Genomic DNA, 21,075 nt, shown 5'->3' with positions numbered 1-21,075 from the left:
GTAGCGAGTACAGCGCGCGGTTACAAAATCTTCATCATACAAACGGCAGACTGTTGAAAACAATTAAATCCTTCCAATAAACATCTAAAGTCAGAAATTGCAATGCTATTTCTAAAAATCTTTATGACCGTATTTTCCGGACTCTAAGCCGCTACTTTTTTCCTCAATTTTGAAGCATGCGGCTAATACAGCGGTGCGGCTTGTCTGTGGATTTTTCTTTCGCCGGTAGGGGGCGCTCTATAGTTCAGAAGATACGCTAAATAAATCTCAATTTTTTTTTTCTCTTGCCTCTGTTCTGTTTATTAGCAAAGTTGTTGCCGTGTTAAAAGGCACCGTTTTATGTACCTAAACAATCAATTTTTGAAAACATAGAAAATTATAGCCTGGTGCAGCTTGTATATCGTTTTTAAGAATTGCGGTGCCTTATATACAGGTGCGCCTTCTAGTCCATACAATACGGTCGCTTATTAATTGTGAAAGTATGAGCAATTACACGTTGTGTATTTAATTAAATTAATTAAATTGGCTGCCAGGATGGCCGAGTGGTCTAAGGCGCCGCGTTCCGGACCCAGTCTCCCCAGGAGGCCTGGGTTCGAATCTCGAATTTCCCCATTGTGGGACTAATAAAGGCAATATTATTATTATTATTATTATTAAAACAACCACATGGCTCCATATGTCTCAACTATACTGCCCCCTGGAGGCCGAGCCATGCACAACAGAAGGAGCAGAACCAGGTCCATTGAATTGATGCAAAAAAGGTTTGTACTTTCTTTTTACTCATGACAAGAGTGTATAGTTCCCCCCCAAAAAAGAGTGCTACACTGTAAAAAATGGGGAGAGATAATTACTTGAAAAATCAGAGTAAAGTTTTTTCACTCCGAAATTCCATTTTACAAGCGCGATCTAAGCACAGAACGTAAATGGGAGGGATGTTGAGCTTGTGGAAATGATTTTGTACTCTGCTTCCTTGTGTGGAAGCCCTCACAGTAAAGTTGACTTTGAATTTGCCAGCGTGGCCAGCAGGGGACCGCTCCATCTCTCTAGTCTGCATAGTAACACAAGAGGGAGACGTGCGCTTTAACCTTTCCGCTGAGTCAATCACTCTGTCACTCTCTCTCCCTGGGCCTGCATTTCAACTTGTGGTTGTGCAGCCAGACAGCTCAACAAGATCCCGCAGCTTTCAGCTTCCCTCCTCAACACAAATCAGACGAAAGTAGGCAGAAGGAAGACCTTCTATGTCGGATTCAAGTGATAGAACGTGAAGCAAGCGAATTTCCACCGGCCCACATCTCCAGCCATCCTTCCTTTTTTATTTTTTTTTCCAACATTGCCTTTCCTCATAACGGTAGGAGCTGATCTGGAGCCAGTTGCAGATGAATTTGGACAAGAGGCACACATTTTTTTCCCTGACCGATTTGTGACTTGCAGATTCACCGTTATTCACTGAAAAACTCGGCGATTTAATTTTTTTTTCCAGGTCAAAGCCCTGGATAATAAAAAAATAAAAATATGCTTTGCCGTAATGTTGCGTTATCTATAAACAATTACGTACAGTGAAAATCTGCAATTGAACCCGAGAAATATAATAATGGCAAACATACAAACTCAGAATTTGTAAAAGCTTTTTGTTTTTAACCGGAAATAATGTTTCAATGCTGACCAGTTTGAACAAAGCAGCAGCGCTAGCAATACTAAGCTCGCATTAGCGCTGTAAACAAGCTAACATTCGCCTCGACTGCTACGTCGGTAGTATGACTTATTCGGAACGGATTGTTACTACAACATGAAAAGTTTTACATTTTAAAATGTGCCAACATTTAAAAAACAAAATCAAGAGCAAATGTTCAAAATTCTCGGAGCGGCCTGCGGTTCCTCCACCTCTGAAAGCCAGCTCCTACTTTGCATCCTCACACGAGTTTTCTCTCAGGATGTGTTCAACTCATTTACTACCATCGACGGCGAAAGGCGTCAAAGATCCTTTTTTTTTTTTTTTTTTACTCGGCTGCTAGTGAATGAGTTAATTGGAGGTGGATATTCCGGCACAGTATCAGCAAAGCTCCTCAAGCCCAACGTAACAGGTGACAATGTAACAGTGTGAAGCCAAGGCGGGGCGTGCCAACTGCGAGTGTGTCGGCACGTGAACGAGAATGAGAGATACCTCATGAGTCCATTTTTGATTGGTTGTTTTTTCTCGGGCGTGGTGGTTTCTTTAAAAACAATTCATTAGAGGTGCGAGATCGGGCCAGGTCAGGATGTAACAGATTATTTTGCTAATGAACTACTGTCAGGCCATAATGACAATAAAATAAAAACGAGGCCCTGGATTGGTAAAAGGTTGCGTCTCCGAGTCTGCTGCGTCATTTCTTTCGCTGAAAGATCTCACCCGATCCCTCAATCAAGAGCCTAATTGTGGTTGATGTCACCACTCTCTGTTTTTATGTCTTGTTTGTCATCATGTCGTCATCTACTGAACTTAAAAAAAAAAAAAGGCAAAGTAAAGAGTACGGTTATCCGTTTCCAAATGTGGGCGAGTAAAAGTAAAATAAATCCAAATGCTTTCAAAGCTCAAGCATCGATTCCTCACTGAGCCTTGTTTGATGGTAGCGTGAAAAGCCGTCCTCGAGTTCTGCTCGCCGACTCCACGTCTGCTTCCATGCGTCCATTCTCCTCCTCGTATTCCTCACTGCCCTACTTTCCCCGTCATCGGCAGCGTGGAGAGACTTGTGCCTCCTGACAGCATATTTAATGTTTCATGCACTTTGATTTGCAGCCAGACACAAGCAGGAGAGGAGAAAGTTTGATAGCAGTGAGAACGAGTGAGACGCAGAAGAGAAATACGGGCCAGCGTGGTGAGGCGCACCGAGATGATTTATTAAGATTTACGAACGGAGACCGCGACGAAAAATATTCACAAGCAATTCCAACAGCAAATCAAAGAACCTCCAGAAGATTTCATTCAGAAAAGTCTTTTTCGTCGATTTACTGTCAGTGAAACATTCAAAAGTCAACGCTCCATATAGAAAATAAAGAAATAAAGACATCAACGCAGAGCCTCCAAATGACCCTTTTTGTCAGAGATGCGTCCGACAAACATAAATGACTTCTCTGCGGTGAGCGGCGCATTTTTTTTTTTAAATGCCGTCCGACAATATAACTTGATCCCGGTGACACATAAATGATTCGGAGCTACTCAGACAAGCTCATTCAACAGTCTGTCAAAGGCCCCTGGTCACAATTACGCTCTCACACACACACGCACACACGCACACGGGCGCGCACACCCCCACGCACGCACGCCCACCCCCACACGCACGCACTTCCTAATCTGCTTAGTGTGGTCGCCTCTACAGATCCGAGTGATCATGACAAATATTTGGTTCATGAAAGATAAACAAAGTTTGAGGATTTCCGAATTCACTCGTCGTCCAGCGATCCGTCGGGCTAAAAGAGACGATTGACTGGTGCGGGCTCTCAGCCAATCGGAGGCGCAATGTGACGGCAATGTGTGTGGCTTTCATTGAAATGCATCGGCCGTTCGGAGATGCGCACATTTTTATTGTGTCATTACATTAACATATCACACCGACAGTTTTATGTGCAAGGGCAAATTTCAAGCGCAAACCCACAATGACATTTTCTCCATCAGGCTGAAAGCCTGGAGGGCAAAATTAAAGTGGAAGAGTTGGAGTTCAGACCAAAAACAACATTTGAATTGATCGATTTATTTTTAATATTTAGATTGAATCTTGAGGGGGTGCGTGTGACCCTTGAGGAACAAGCTTTTTTTCTCTCGCCGTGCCACAATAAAGTGTAATTGCACAACCTCTCCACTAGTTGGCAGTGGCGTTGGTTTGTTTTGCAAAGAAAAAGCTACTCTTTATATTTGTGGTGGGGGCGCAAATAGTTTTCTTCTTGCCAGGGGGCCGGCGTAACAGGAAATAATTGAGAAGCAACCCTCCCCGATAAACTGCCGCGTGACAATATCCAGTGTGTCTCGTTTTCATTTTTGTTCTGCGTGTATGTTTGTGTCACGCTCCGTCGGGGCTGCTGCCTGCTAAATGCTGGCTTGAAACCAAAAGTGTCAAATCTGCGGGCGACCTACGTGTCTCCGTGTGAGTTTTTCGCCACGAGTGGACATCTGGCTAATCGCGAGGTTTTGCTGCGGAAGCGTCCCGTTCTTCCACGAGGATACATGAGGAACATCTCGTCCAGCTTCATGTTACGTAACCGTCCACTTTTATTGACGAGTGTGAGCGCTCGGCTACTTGGGATCTTCTTAATCCTGTCAAGAATGTAAATTTAACGGGCGGCAAACTTTGTTCCTTCGCAAACGAGTTCCTTCTGTAACAAGGTCGGACAATTTGGCAACTTGAATTGAAATGATTCAGCCACCTCGGTGTGTGTCAAATTCTACTGGAGAAAGATCGCTTTCACTTTCAGGAAATGAGTCAAGGATTTTCTATTTGGACTTTTTAGACCAATAGACGAGCCGTCAGATTCCGCTCCGCTGCAAATCCAGCGGCGGGCCGTGCGTTTCATACGGAGGCCTTCAGTGAAGTCGGACTTGAATGCATCCCCCTCATATTCGCGTCATTTATGACACCACGGCTGGACAAATAACAGACACAAACATACTTACGCGCTGCTGAGTGAGTGTCGGACAAACTAGCTTCTATTGAAAAGTCAGACTTGAAAATGGCCCCGCAAGCGTATCTGCAATTAAATCCACACTTTTTCCTCTTTTGGCCATTGTGGTTAAAAAAAAGCAAGAATGTATTTGAGATTTTAGAACGGTCGGCAGTTACGACTTCCGCGTGTGTTGATTGCGCATACGAGTGAGTATCCAATCACAAAATCCGTTCATCTCCTTCAGCGGAAGCCCAGCGAGAAGGCTCACTGGAACCAACTTGTGATCTGATTGCCGATTGCAACCGTTAAAAAAAAAACAACAACAAAAAAAAAAAACCTTGGGACACAGAAGCGACGCCCGCACGATTTTATCTGAAGGCCTCGGATGAATAATGCGTGCTACTGATATTTTAAAATCTGCCTGGCAACACGAGCTAACCGAATTCTGATTGGATAAAAACTCTCACCTAAAAAAAATCAACACTAAAATATAATATGACATCAATGTGAAGAATATGATCACGATTTCTTGATGATGTTCGGCCAGCGGAGCAGGCCTTGACCGCCCGCCACTGCATGGACCCAAAGCAGGATCAAATCATGCTCAAACAGCATTCTGTAAAGATGGACTCAACGTACTGAATGATAAGAGTCGCTTCCTAGCATCAAGAACAAAAAGTGGAGAGGAATCCAGTTCCTTCAATAACGTTGCGTTACCGTACAGCATGCACGTGAAATTAAAGTCAAAGTCGTAAACTCAAGCACGGCATTGAAACAGATGAAGGGTGAAAATCTTAGGAGAGTTTGTCTGCTCTCGTTTTAAAGGCTTTGTGAGATCCTTGGCACGCCGCGAAGACGAGCCGTCCTAATTGGACGCCGAGCGCGCTTGGCTTTTGCGCAACACGACGCCATTGGCCGAGAGGACGTCAGTTGGGCGGAGACCGCAAACAAATCCAATTAAAAAGCCATCGTTGCGTTTTTCAGTTCGGGAGGTTTACGGAGGCAGAGTAAATGAATCCAATTTCAAAGCGGCTCGTCCCGAGGCGACGGCAGGCGAGGCTCGACTTCCAAGTCATCTATTTGTCACAATTCGTCGTCTCGATCATCAAATTCATTTTTGGTCACAATCGAGACGAGAAACGTGGCACACGCGGAGCGTGGAGGTCCGCTCGATTCGATGCTCGGCGCGCGCACGCCGTGTCCTTCCCGACGAGCGAGTTCAGGTATCTCTGGACGTGTGAGCCAAACGCTTGAGGCCGCCGCAGCTGTTCCAGCGAAGGCAAGGGAAGAGAACGTCGGCAAGGAAGCGCCATCTTGCCATCTTTACGCGCTCCTGCACTTTTGTTGGTTGAACAGCCGTCAATTTTGGCCTCACGCTCACGTTCCGCAACGCTGGCACAAATTGTCCGACGCCAAAGTCATCCGGAATCACGAGGATACCAAGAAGATTTGGCTTTTTTAACCCTTCTCAGTTTCCATGAATGCATTTCAACTGTCAAAGATGCAAAGTGTGCTTGATCACACCCATCTGACGTTTAACGTAAAACAGAACGTTGCCATTTTTGACAAAAAAATATGTGAACATGCCATCGATCAACTAACAATGTTCCATTTCTTGTGAACTTGAACATTTATGGAGCAGCTAGGCGGACAAAGCAGAGCATGCAACAATTTAGTGGCACTTTGAGATACAAAATGTTAAATTGTCACTTCCCATTGAAATGACCAAAAATTCATTCATCCATTTTAGCCCCCCACCCCCAAAATAAAAAAAATAAAACAAAATAAAAAAATTGGACAAGGTGAGAGTGGCAGAAAGACAACTGACATCAACAAAGAATTGACGAGAAGAGAAAGCAAACCGGGAACCAAAAACAACGAGGCACACCTGGACAAGACGTGAAGGCTTGAAGGGAGCTGATTGGCTCACACTCGGGCTGGTGTAAACCACCACAGGTGGACGCATTGAACATGACGAGACACACCAAACACAGGGGCGGGTCCAGATGAGTGTTTTTCCGCCGTCCCACCTGTTCACCTTCCGGAGAGCATGCGACCGATCACCGATTAATGGGCCAACCCGGCAAGAGACGCGGAAAAGAGGGGACGGGGGCTCAATGAGCTAGATTTGAAATGGAAACAATTCCAGAAGAACCAGAAAGTTTGTCCCGGTTCGTTCTGGGTTACCGATGCGCAACCCTAATTAGAAAGGAGTCAGGAAGACACAAACCGAGACGACTTTCACAACGACTCCGTAAACTGCGGTAATATTTCTTGTTTTTGCAGAGGATGAAGATTATACGACGAGGATATCGTCTGTCTCACTGTGTTGCTTCACCATTTGTGTTCCAATATCGTGTTAGAACAGCGACTCACGGTGCTATTTGTAAGCTCATCTGTGTTTTGTGGTTCTTTTAAATACAAAGGCGTAATTCTCTTGATTGGATCTTTGGTTTTAGACTGAACCGGGAGGGACATAAAAACAGCTTGAAGAATCTTTTGTTTGAAGAACTGCTGATTTGTCAAAGTGCTGCTTATGAAAACGAAATGCTCTGAAAGATGAAAAGTGAACACCATTGCACAATTGTGTTTCTCAATACATGGTAAAAAAAATGAGAGTATCTTGACAGATATTGCCCCCGTTCTTTGATCTTGTAATTATCGCCGCGCAGTTGAATAATTACAGTGGTAGCAAATTACAATTAACTGATTGTGTGACTTAACGGGGGACTCCCTCGCATAAGCGTGCACGCGCGTGCGCGTCGATTATTAGCGTGAGTTCAAGTCCCACCAGATGATACGTGCTAGCAGATTAAGAGTCCAACATATTCAAGCCACGATCGCGATCGTTTGCCTCCGTTTCCAAAAGCGCTTCTTCATCCGTGTCACCTTCACGACAATCCAAAATGAATCACGGTGAACTGACAGATGCGACACGTCGATGACGTAACACGTTGCGAGTTAACTCAACTGTGTCCAAATGTTTGAGTTTTTTTGATGTATTTTATAGTCAGATGCAATTGTCACATCACATAAGAGAAATGTTGAGTTCACGGACAATTGAAGATCATTAATAAGTGATAAGCAAATCGAAAAACATGCATCACGGTTTCCTTTCATTTCCTGGCACGATTACAAAAGGCAAAATCGGACAGTTTAGCGTGAAACACGACCTTTGACTCTGTCATCGGATTTCATTCAACTTGAACCCGAATGAACTTTGGTGCCATCTTCAGATATGAATTAAATTCAGATGAGAGTTCAAGTAAGATGTGCGGATGAGCAGCCGAGACCTTTAATCCGAGCCCGTTGAAATAATGAAGAGCCATATGGCTTGCCGGGGATCAGGAGCGGTGATCCTGAGGATGATACGACCCCAGTTGAACCGGGGTGTGTGTGTGTGTGTGTGTGTGTGTGCAACATATTTACACCATCTGATGTTTATCATAGCAATGTGCTTACTGCACCAAACTTTGCATGAGCATCAGCGCTGCTCCAATTAAATGGAGAATTTGGTCACCTCTTCATTGGAATTCACATTTGTGTGACTTTGTAGCAAAAATAATAGACTGGAAGACTGCAGCGATTGAATATTTTGCTATTCCTACTGTTGAATAATTGGGGATTCATAAAATCAAAATGAAATCTTGGTTAGTATTGAAGACAAAATTAATTTTTGGTGAAATTTTTGACAAATCTCCAAATTGAATTTTGCCGGCTAGAACAATACACTTGAGTGAGCCTCGGTTGTCAAAAATCACTTGGCAACTGTGTCAAGCTGTCAGCATAGAAGTGTGCAGAGTCCATCTTTTTATTGGTCACAAATTCATCGCCCAAAAAAAAAATTCCAGAATTAATCGCGATCAATCACATTTTTCAATAACTATGTTTTTTTCGCAAAGCTGAGTTGGTTCTGAGAAGATGTGCTAAAGATGTACAGCTGATAAAGTATTTGAATTTGCCAAGTGTGCAAATTATTTTAGAAGTAAATAAAAGTGAGTTCAAATATTTAACGGCGTTAATTAGTTTTTTTATTAATCGTGATTTAACGCTTTCATTTTGACAGCCCTAATTATATATATATATATATATATATATATACATATATATATATATATATAGATATATGCATACATATATCTATATCTATATATCTATATCTATATCTCTCTCTCTATATATATATATATCTATATATATATATATATATGTGTATGAATGAGAATGGCAGTACGGTGCGTTCGCTCCCTGAATTGTCGGCCAATGGGAAGTTGGCTCAATGATTCCTTTTGTGAAAGTCAATGGCGGCAATTTCCCTCAAGTACTCATTACAAAAATAATGCAGTCGGGTTGAGAACGGTTAGTTGTCTCTCGTTAGTTTGTTTTTAGTTGAAGCTAATCCATCTTTTAGGCAGAGGCACAGTTCTCCTCTATGCACGAGGATATGGAAAAAGAAAAGCACGTCGACATCGGAGCCCGGACGACGCACTGTTGCACAAATCCATGACCAGCGTTTGGAAGTCCCAGAGAAACTGGCCCTTCTCTCATCCTTGGGATGAAAGTGGGAGGGTGGGGATAATGCATTATACATTCCCTCTTCTCTTCAACTGCTCATTATGTTGCAGCCACAGCGTCAGCTTCAAAACAGAGCGTTCCTAATGAGACGGAAGCTCGACGCATAAGCTCGTCGTCCGAGGTGAGACGCAGATAGAATTCCAAGATACATTTGTGACAACTGGAGCGCTTAACAAATCAAAAGCATTGATTGGTCTGTTTAAAAAAAAATTAATTAAATTAATTTTGGGCTTTAGTCTCTTTCAATTTTTGAGCTTGTGAAACTAAAACGTGTACGGTAAGCCTCCATTATATTGCAGCTCATCGTTTATTCGAAAAAATAAATAAATAAATCAAGTCAACTTTTCATAGCTTTTGCAATGCCAATTATTTGCGATTTTTTTTTTATATTCTCACCCGCCCCGGACTCTCGCGTTGCTGCTCCATATGTGCTAATGTTGCCCTTTTTGAAGGTTCTTTGCTCATTTCTGTGAGTCGCATTGGACACGAGCAGTTGATCAGATTTTGATGTTTGATCATTTTGGTGTTTAACGGGCCAATATTTGATTCCCTTTTGTTTTTTTTGCAGCAAACGTCAACGGAAAGAGACAAAAATCTTGAAGCGTGCAACGCTTTGCTTCTTATTTAAAGAACTGCGAGCACTCGCTTCTCGCTTCTTTTCGTTTCCTCAAAGTGATGTTCAACGATAGCCTCGAAATTCTTGGCAGCGAGAGAGCGAGAAGAAGCACAAAGGAATGATTCGAAAAAAAAATTTTTTTTTCTTACAGAGTAAAATGGAATTGAAAGCACGTGGTTTTATTTTATTTCTTTTCATCTGATCTCTAAATTGTGGGCGAGTTCTGAAAGGAAACGCTCGCTCACCGTACGGAATTTATGTATATTTAATTCCGCCGTGATGGTTTGTGCTCAATTCATTTTGCATTTGTGAGGATGACAAAACATTTTCAATGCTGCGAGTCCATATGGACGGAGGCCTGTTGGAATCGTAAATCCACGGTGAAATAAAATCAGAGCGGCAGTTTCAAAGCCTTTGAACAGATTTAGAGAATAAATGCCTTACTTAACTCCGGAGTAAACAGATAGCTTGGATAGGATAAACGCCGATCTGGTTATGTTGGGTCTCGGCGAGCTGGAGAGCTTGTTGATAGCGGCACCGTTACATTTATTTGGGAATCTTGAAGGTGTTCAACGCAGACGGACACCTCGGGAATGATGACGATGCCTTGAAAAGTAAACATGACAATTGATGAGTTATGATCCTCCCGTATCCGGACGACGTTGCAAATGATGTTCATGTGTGATTGTGGGGAACGTGATTTTTCTTCCGTCGTATGCCAATGACGTGTAATTGCACATCCACTCCAGTAGTTGGCAGTGGCGCTCTCCTTGCCCATTGTGTGCAGTGAGTGTTCATTTGTGCAACGAAAATGTCATTATTTATTAGATTTTTTGTTTTTTTTTTAGACAATTTTTGCTTTGAACCGGTCCTAAGAACGCTCCACCACCAATCACAACGGTCCGCGTTCCCATCACATTTGCTCAGGTTCCTGCAAAAACACGTGCCGGTTCTTTGAGCGGTCGCGCAGGAAAAGAATCAAACGGCATCACAACTTTCATAAATCAGAACAAAAATTCGATAGAGGTGCCCAAAAATGTAAATGAAAAAGCCAAACGTGATCATTTCGATTGCATCCTCCGCAATTCGGAACATCTGGAAGGAAGAGAAAGAAAGCGAAAAAGAGCGAAGCGAGCAGGAGATGAAACGTAAAAATGATGACAGAAGCAGTTAGAAGAGAACGAAAGCGAGCGAGTGAGGATGTCGTACGTGTGACGGGCCAGCGTGGAAGAGAAGAGCAAGAAGGCCGAGATTCTTGGAGGAGGCTCACTCTCACTCTCGCCGTCACATCAATCAGACGACGACATCACGCAGAGCCAACACGGCCGCTCTTTCATGGCAACGATCGCATACATGCAAAAGACAAACAAGGAAGGAAGGAAGGAAGGAAGGAAGGAAGTCTCTCTCTCTCTCTCTCTCTGTGTGTGTGTGTGCTGGTGGCCCTGCCTGCAGAAGCAGATTGACCCGCCCACAGCACCATTATGATTGGTTCCTTGTACCAGCCAATCAGCAGTAAGCTGCCCGTTTGCTTTTTCACCTCGAGTCACTCACAATACGGAAGAGTTCCGCGAGCAGAGGAAGGAAAGGAAACAGACTTTGCCAAAATTAGAAACAATGTCGGTTTACTACAATTCATAACTAAATGAAAACTATTTGTTGTCATAAACTTTAAAGACGTGTTTGTTTTTATTGAACTCTAAGACATGCAGCTGAGCTTGGGAGCTCCGAGCACTTTTTTTGTTCAACTTTTAAAACCAAGTTGTCTATTTTCGAAGACCTAAAAAAGCTTTAACATGCTGCAAATCACTAAAGTTGTTTCAGAAATATGCGCTTGAAGACTTTAAACTCAGTCAAGTTTTGGAGGTTTTAGTTTTCAAAATGTCACCATTTTAACTGTTTTTTTTTTTTTCAACAAATGAATATCGGCTTGCGAAATCGGTTATCGGCCTCCGTGAATGCTAATAATCGGTATCGGTCCTGAAAAAAGCATATCGGTCTATGACTATTATAAATGCTCACTTTGTATCGCGCAAGGCGTCGGCTCTTCTTGATTTGCCTTCTTCTTCCGTAAATGTTGAAAAGGCCACGGCATGATGTACGCCCACACATTCTCAAGTTCCAGTTGAACTCGTTCACTGCCATTGACGGGTCTTGAAGCCAAAAAGTACATTCATTTGAAATAGGCTGGCAAGGAATGAGTTTAATCCCGGAAATATCGCTCTTGGTTGCATTTTGTCGTTCAAACTCAATTTTACGATTCTATTCATTGCCGCGAACTCGCCACAATCGCGGTAGTCATCGTTATCGTCGGTGGTGCCAATTCGCGCACGGCCATTTGGACCATGTATTTAAAGACACCAAAATTGGTGTCCGAGTTAATAAATGAATCCATTTGCAAGTGGCCCCTCCCAGTCGTTTGTGCATAAACGCAATTCTGAACGTGTGAAATTACGAGTTGACGTTTGTGCTTTACTTTTCATAAAATCTAATGGCAACGTACGAGTCGTGTCACGACCAATGTCGTCTTCTGCACCAATTTGTGAGAGGACAAAACAAAGACGAGCAGACGAAAACGACCCTCGAAAGCTCTTTTCAAAGGAATGTTGGGACTTTCCAAGTTGAGTAAAATACACCCGTTATCACAAATTTATGATCCGTCTTCATTTTATATGCACCGGCGCACACACACAGCTCCAGGGTGTGCCCAGCATCAGCACAAGTACTCTCAGCGTCTGCTCTCCTGCTCGCGCTGTCCCGATTGGTTCCTGCCAAAGCTGGCCATCCAATCACATGAGGCGAGGCGAGTGTGTGCACAGACTTGCAAATAATCGGAGCTTTTACAATAACAGCACACAACCTGCGCCGCCGTCTCTCGACACTCTTCCCTGCGCCTCTTTTCCAATCTTGAGGTTTTCTTCTTTTGAATGTTGACCGTCGGTTCAAGTACTCGGGGTCGCGTTAACAGCACGCCAACCTTAACTTTTGGAACGCTGTACTATTGTCGACCTTGCATAAATCTATATTTGCGTGTCAATATACAAGATCCTATCCGAAATAAAACGGCACATTTTCGGCATCGTGCACTCGATTCTATTTGTGTCTGTTTCTTGTTTTCCTGAGCCAGTGGTTCCGCTGAGTGGGGGCTTCTAAAGCTGTTGTGAATTATTAAGCAGAGGTGAATTATGGGGCTGCAGCGAGCGAGAGAGGGCGACAGAAAGAGCGAGAGAGCGCAAGAGTGAGAGAGAGGTCTGGACAAAAATAGGTCAACCTAGTTGTGGCAACCCAGGCAAGTAGAAATGATTCTCTCTCCGAGGAGGAGCTGTTTATGTGAGTGTGCGTGTGCGTGTCAGGAAAGGTTGCATATTTGTCAGGAGCTCACGAGCACTTATTCGAAGCAGACAACAAAGCTCCCGCCTGCGAGCCAGTCGTGTCGAGTGTATGTCAAAACATAAGAAGTACATCTTGTCCACAAAAGCAAGCTATTGTGCAAACGCAAACAATCATGACGAGCGTGACACAACAAAGTACAGCGGAGAGAGTTAAATTTGCGACCTAAACAAACTTCGAAAATTGCCGGCCTAACATCAAGAAAAAAAAAATGACCATATTCTTCACGTTGATGTCATATTATATCCTAGGGTTGTATTTCTAGGTGACAATTTTTATCCAATCACAATTCAGCTAGCTCGTGTTGCCAGGCAAATTTCATATTTCACTAGTCGCGACACGTTATGACTTTTTTTTTGCAATTTTGAAATGTGTACCGGAGCTTCGGTTTCAGAGTGCCCCATCACTAATATTTATAGACTTTTTTTTTTCCTTTCACAAATTTGGAACTCAGTCAAAAGATGTGACTCTGAAATAATTCCATTTCTTGGAACAGTCTATCTGAGAGTAGGTTATAAAAATTAGTAAGATGGATTTGATTGCACTTGGAAAATGACAATTCATGACCTCCAAGCCCGACTAATTACAGCTTGAAAACCTTTTGGAGAGAATGTCACAAGTACATGAAAGAGTCGTTTGATTGTTTCCAGTGAAGACGGACGACGAAATGCATTTGTGTCTAATCTACTTGCTTGTGTGGCTTCTATTTACATCCGAATCCCACAAGTGCGATATTGCAGCACAGTTGAGCGGTTCAACAAGAGTTCAGAGCGAGAAGGAGCACTTACTGGTTCATCGAATGATTTTACGCCCCCCCCCCTCCTTCTTATTTTTGAAAATCCTTACTGTACATTTTGCAGGCACAATTACTGAAACTTGTTCTGGGTCAGTTTGGAATGTCCTCATCACAATTGTCCGGAGCAAATCATCAACTTCAGGTCTTTTCAAGTCGCCTGGCATGAATAAAAGGATGATGAAATCTTAAGTGTATTTTTATTTGCTGGAGCCTATCCCAGCTATATTCGGGCAGTAGGCGGGGCTAAAACCCTGAACGGGTTGCCAGCCAATCGCAGGGCACACAAAGACGAACGACCATTCGCGCTCACATTCACACCGAGGGACAATTTCGAGTTTCCAATCAACCTGCCATGCATGTTTTTGGGAATGTGGGAGGAAAGCGGAGTACCCGGAGAAAAGCCATGCAGGCACGCAAACTCCACACAGGAAGGCCGGAGTGGGCACCGCGTGAAATGCATCGCAGCTTGGATGTACGATGAAAGCGGGAACATTTTCTGGGTGGGGGCCAATTCATATTTGCTGGTTGCAAAAAATAAATAAAATTCACCACTTTAGTCTTTTTTCAACTTGAAATGGACGACTGAAAATGTGTATATTCACAACCATTTTTGTTGATTTATTGTCCTGAAATTCCTCATTTGAGTTACAGAACTGAAAGTAACACTCGTGACTTTTTAGCAAATACATGAAAAATAGCCACATGCCATTCACATTATGTAACCCAAAAAAATTTGAATAAATAAAAACTAGAAAATATAATTAGAGATTTAAAGTACCCCGTCATATCCTCAAATAAACTGAACATAAACGAAAAAACTTCCTTTTGGCCTTTTCATGGTCTGCAGACGATCTGAATGAAACCATTTTTATTGTAGGCTAATCTCACATTTTGGGGAACATGGCAGATCGTTTTTTTTTTTTTTTTAAGAAAATAAACTTGACGTATATTTAGTTGAGTTGGAACATGTCACGTGAGGATCAGAATTTGGACCCGTAAGCACACGTGACATGGAAGTTAAAATGTAAAATTCTATCTACGGATGTACAAAGTAACGTCAGAGAGCAGTTCTGGATTCAGAAGACGCGGAAGAAAGATGACATCGTCGCTCAAACAAATATTGAATTACTGACAAGTAACAAAAAAAAAATTGGAAAGGATTTCAATGATTGGATTGTGTCGTGAAGTTGAATTTTCAGAATCTGGAAAAGGCAACAAATGCTATTTTCCAGTCTTTTAAATTGTACCTACTAAATATGCCATCAGATCAATGTTCAATCCAATTTGAAAAAAAATGGAATTTGCAGTCAGTTGGATGGTGCTTTTCCTCAGCGGGGACACAAATGGCGCTGAAGCATCAAAGTGGCGAGAGAACGGCACGCACAATTGCAATTCATTTGATTAGGTTCTATCATTGTTTGGTCCAAAATGGTTTGGTGCTCCATTCCTTTCAATGCTTCAAATTGTTTTGATACGCAAGTGAATTGAGTTCCCAGGTTTGCCAAGCAACAAATTCAACTCCTAAGTCAAGGCACATCTGTCGCATCCCAACGCACGCAAATGCAATTGTGCGCTAAATGTTTGTACGCGCGTCTACGAGGGGTGATGAGGTTTATGTGTGCGCGTGTGTGTGCGTGCGTGTGCGTGTGCGTGTGTGTGAGTGTAGGCAAATGTGAGCGAGCGCAAGAAGGCGGGGCGAGCGAGGAGAAGCATGACCTACATTTGGCAAAGCTCATCGTACGAGCATGAAACTGCCTAACATCACCCCAGAGCTCCTCAGCATGGAGCCTCGTGATTGGCTGCTTTCAGCTCGAGCCTGACAACAGCACCGGCATCACCCTCGGGGGGGGCAGAAAGAGGAGGATATGGGTCGGAGGCACAAACATTAAAAAAAATAAATAAATAAAAATGAAATAGGGGACAAGGTCAGGGGAACACTTGTGTTTAAACATCTTTGTATTGTTTGTAATATTTGTATTGTATTGTGGGAAGCCGCGACTGCAGTGGAATTTTGGTCAAGGTTATCACGTGGTGAATATAAGAAAAGGAATCATGAATCAACTTATAAGGATTGATGCGTTTGTAACATTATGTTTAGTTTGTTTGTTTTTTTAAGCGCTGTCGAATTTGGATGCTTTGGGAGGGCGGGATCGGCGAACGGGTGACTGATGAGTGCTGACTTTAGTGTAGCAAACAGTCACAATACAGAGCCAATTTGTAGCACAACACCTCTGCAGCTGGCAGAGACACAAGTGGGCACACACACGCGCGCACACGCACACGCACACGCACACACTACTTTTGACAATGTGCCTCCGCCTTTCTCTTTCCCAAAGCTCCCCAGGCACACGGCATTGTGGGATTCTCTCTGGCAAGGCTCTGGCTCTTCACAGCTTTAATCTTTAAGTTGTTTCCATAGAAACGATATGTTCACTCAGCAACTGTCACGTGGCTTCTAAAGCAAGACGTATAGAAGGGAATATCCTCATTGAACACGAGCCCTCGTCCAAGCCAATAATAAAAAAAAAAAGTGAACATCTCACTCACTATACACACGCATTGATCAACCATCCTAAATCATGAAGACTTGAGTATCGAGTACGCCGCACGCGCTACTTCAATTATTCATTTCCGTATTGCTGGAGTGGGAATTTCTTTTTTTTCTGCCGCAACGGCAGCTCATTTATATGCTGTACATTTGCTAGTTTGTCGAGGACACTTGGAGCCCGGCTCGGGTTATCTAAGATAGTCGCCAGCCTCTGCATCACATCAAGACAGATGCAGCATACAGTGAGACCGCCGCCACCCCCCCCCCAACCCCCACTATGTCGCGCTTCATCATTCGCGGCCCGGCTGATTTCTTTTTTAAGGGAATGTTTCGGGATGGCTTTTTACGGTATGCATGCAAGTCCAAATTTGGACTTGCAAGACCTCAATTTGCCTTTTTCCCTATCTGAGCGAGATACTTGGAGGGGGGGTTGTTCAAATTCTAAAAGTGCTGAGGAAAATGCCAACTTTCACGGAGGGATGGACCCATAATCCTTTACGGCGGCAATATTTAAAGCAACAAGCCACCGATAAAGCTTGAGTTTAGATGATAAAGAAAGGACAAGACGAAAAGAGACGAGTAAGTTACGGTTATGCGACAAAACAATGACTGAAATTGTTTTTGGCATTTATCCAGTTCGAGCATTTGAAAACAGTAGAGTTGAACAAAGCAAAATAACAAAATACCTGCATTGTGAAATACCGTAGTTACATATTCACATCATATAATATACCGTATTTTCCACTCTAAGCCGCTAATTTTTTCCTCCATTTTGAACCATGCGACTAATACAAAGGTGTGGCTTTTCTGTGGATTTTTCTTTCACCAGTAGGGGGCGCTTCATAGTTCAGAAAATACACAAAATCTTGATTATTTTTCTTTTGGGTCTGTTCTGTTTTAATGAGCAAAGTTGTTGCCGTGTTAAAAGGCAATGTTCTAACAATCTGTTGACGTACCTTTCTGTGCATTCACAATACAAAATCGTTCTGTACATGCAGTAAACTCATTTTTTTCAACATAGAAAACTGCCGCTTATAGCCTGGCGCAGCTTGTATATCGTTTTGTTGCCCCCCCCCCCCCAAAAAAAAAGAGACGTGCGACTTATATGCAGGTGCGTCTTATAGTCTGGAAAATACAGTGCATGCAGTACTTAAATAAAACATTAAATTACATCACAGCACATCCTGAATAATAGTTTCCAAACAGGCTAAAAAAAGGTGCAGCAATTATTTGCAGAATTCGCTCACTAACTTTTTCAACCATGACGGCAGACTGAACGATGTGAGTTTTTAAGTATTTGCGTGGCCCATTATTTACGGCCTCTGAATAAATAATTGTGTAATTAACAGAGCGACTCTTACTGTCGTCAACAACCTGACTTGAAATAAATACGTACAACATGCCAATATGAAAAGTGTCCTTTTTAAATGTTCAAGTTTGGGTTGTAAAATAAGATCCATTTAATATTAATTCTTAAACACACACGCACGCACGGACACACACAATGACCAGCCGTTGGAGTCTTCCCCAAAAAACAAGCACAAGTCACCAATTTGCTGCCCATGTGCCCGTTTCCATGGCGACACAGTTAAAAATAACATGGACGACGGGCTTGTTTTTGTGCCGTTCCTACGTCGTCGCTCAGACATCGTTAGATCAAAATATAATAACTTATATAAGACCTTTTCAGACCATTTTCTTTCCATTGGTTTGAGACACGGCGCTATCGTTCTATTTCTGGACAGATTTCAAATGGACTCACTCGGAAGTTAACGATTGAAAGTCCACGCATGAACAAGACAGTTACAGGTAACCACGGGACAAGAAAGAGGCATTTTTCTTAAATATTCCACCAGGCTTGAAAAAAAAAAAAAAGAATACATAAAAATGTCACAGAACGCCGCCAAACAAAAATGCCCCAGCCCCCCCCCCCCAAAAAAAGTGCATTTACTAAAATAATTATGATCTTAATTGAATTTACTCACAAATTGTGTGAAATTTGGGCTTGTTTGGTGGAAAGTTCTTCATTTTTTTTGTATGAATGGCAACAGGTGGAGACAGTAAAATTCTCCCTCGTGCCAGTTAATGAAAGCAGAACATTTAATTGCTCTGCCTGTCACTACACGTTAGTGAACACGTTACGTTTTTTTTTTTTGGAGTAGTGAAGTGAAATTGCATCATTTCCAGAGGGAATTGATGCTTTGGTGATTCAATAAAACTGAGGCAAATATTTGAAAATCACAAACACTGAACAACTACCTTTGGATCTTTGCGGTACCGTAAGCGTGTGCTGATAAGGAAGCTCATAGATCCAAATTGGAGTCGCTGTTGGCCAAGTAGAATAGAGCGGAATAAATTGGAATAATTGTCGCCGCTAGTTTACACAACACTAATACTCAGCCTCTTTAGGAACACGCTTGTAAAATTGGGCTGTGGAAACACCGCAGAAGTCTTGAAAATCTTCAACACGGACGACAACATGAACACTTTTCTACTCAAATTTGAAGAAATGCTGAAAAACATTTTTCAATTTTAGACCACTTCCTGTACCGTTTCTACATTGGAATCCAGCTGTTGGGTTTATTTTCGACCATTTCCAATTGTGACGGCATTTAGACTGCATGTCAATTCCACAAAAGATGGGCAATCATTTTTTCATGTGATAGCAAATTCTACAACAGCCCTTCAGAACCAACCATTCTTGGACTCGGTCTTGAAAGTTTGAAAAAGTCAACACGCAATTTTTTGGGGAAAATGTGATTTTGACTCGGAATCAACTCAGTGATCGTCCACAATAGACTGTCAATTACTTTGCATTTAGGGCAAGTGATTTTTTTTTTTTTTATGTAATAAGAGTCCTTCGCTAAATACAGTACTACAACGTGCCATTAAAATTCTTAGGTGTGCGCATGCTTGATTTATTTTTCTGGTGAATTGACAATACAATCGGACCTTCAATATGCATACATTTTATTTACACTACATTCTATTGTAATCAAATCTACCCAGAATTTAATTTAAAAACTAAGTCAAATTATTGTAATCATACTGTAAATGCAGTATAACTGTATATTTCATTTAATTGTATTTATCATTCATTATATATTTAACATTTTGTATAACTCATTCTATGTTGAAAATTTTATTTTTTTACAGTTTGTATTATCAGGCATTTTCATTTTTCATAAAGGTTTATCCTCAATAGCTGTTATGTGTTTTGCCACTAGGGGGCAGTAAATATTCAGAAGAAATAGTGTGCAAAAGCGGGATAATTCCTCAAACAGCTAACCAGCGGTTATTTTCCTCGGTTTGCCGAGTTTGCGCTGATGAAACAGTTATTAAAATAAAAAAAAATAAATAAATAAAAAAAGAAAGGCTTATGCCGGACACTGTGAGTCCCCCCTGCTAACCAATACAGACAGGCCATAAACATGAATCAAAATGAGCGTTTCAATCACACACACTTGTTATGCCAGAAATGATTTGCAGGTCAGAGGGGATGTGGAGGAGGCCCACGAGACAAAAGTGCAGGTGTGCAGCACACAAAAAAATAAAAAATAAAAAGGGATGGGGAGGGACAATGAGATACACAGGGACATTATGAATATGGATGCAGACAAGTACAAAGGCACATTAAAGGACTCGCAGAAAAGAAAAAAAAATCATAAGATTAAAATAGAAATTTAACGGGGTGGTGGGCGTCTCCTTTCTATCAGTTATTATTGTTTAATTAAATCAGGACATATTTGATTTAATTATTTTTGATCCACTGAATTTTATACGACGTTTCACCATGATGTAGCGCATAATTTCTCTACAGCCACGTCGATTTGACCAAGATGTGAGCGATTGAAAAAAACCGACCAAATCAAAAATACACATATGAAGTATCAGACAAAGTTAATATGATGATAAAGGACTGGCTAATAAATTCACAATTTTCTGTTGCTCAGATTTATAGTATAGATGTGATTTTTTTTTTTGTTTCTTTTTGGGTGATTTGGATAACGTTACGTTAGCTCGCGTTAGCTAGCAGACTAGTTATGATGTTTTACAAAATGATGAAAAGACAAACCAACCAAACATGTTATGTTGGGTTGAAAAATGTCATCCCAAATTAATAATTAACAAATATCAGTAATTATTAAAGATAATTTTAGCAAATTTGTTCTTTCAGAAGTGTGCATGAAACGGGTAGCCCATCACATGAATCAATTTCCAAGAAGTGTCTCTCATTTTCAAAAAGGTTTATGACCCCCCGCCCTGGTCTGGACTGTATTTTTGAGGTATTTGAAAAAGAAAACTATTCCCAATCCTATTCTATTCTCGGCAAGCTGGGGTTGAAATCTCAAAGTTCCTCAAATCAAGTCAAGTGGCAACCTCAAAAACTGTCAGTGAGAGCCAGAGCTCTGGATTGCAGCAGATTACAGGCGCCGACCTTTCACCTTCTACGTTTGAGAAAGATGTCACTTCTTCTTCAGAGATCCAATTGTGTGTATGAATGTCTGTTGGATTTTACAA

At 41.9% G+C, this 21,075-nt stretch overlaps 1 protein-coding gene and 1 long non-coding RNA gene across 3 annotated transcripts in view; one reads left to right on the top strand and one right to left on the bottom strand.

Annotated features, from left to right (window-relative positions):
- The window catches only part of nhsb (Nance-Horan syndrome b (congenital cataracts and dental anomalies)), a 40,417-nt gene that overhangs the window by 4,499 nt on the left and 14,843 nt on the right, over positions 1-21,075 (top strand). The window lies entirely within an intron of this gene.
- The window catches only part of LOC148337629 (uncharacterized), a 28,306-nt gene that overhangs the window by 5,413 nt on the left and 1,818 nt on the right, over positions 1-21,075 (bottom strand). The gene's annotated exons all lie outside the window — the stretch shown is intronic.

Source organism: Idiotropiscis lumnitzeri, chromosome 5 (assembly GCF_059441095.1).
Source record: "Idiotropiscis lumnitzeri isolate Australia: NSW breed Sydney's pygmy pipehorse chromosome 5, RoL_Ilum_1.0, whole genome shotgun sequence".
Classification (NCBI taxonomy): domain Eukaryota; kingdom Metazoa; phylum Chordata; class Actinopteri; order Syngnathiformes; family Syngnathidae; genus Idiotropiscis; species Idiotropiscis lumnitzeri.
This window is presented reverse-complemented; position numbering and strand designations above follow the sequence as displayed.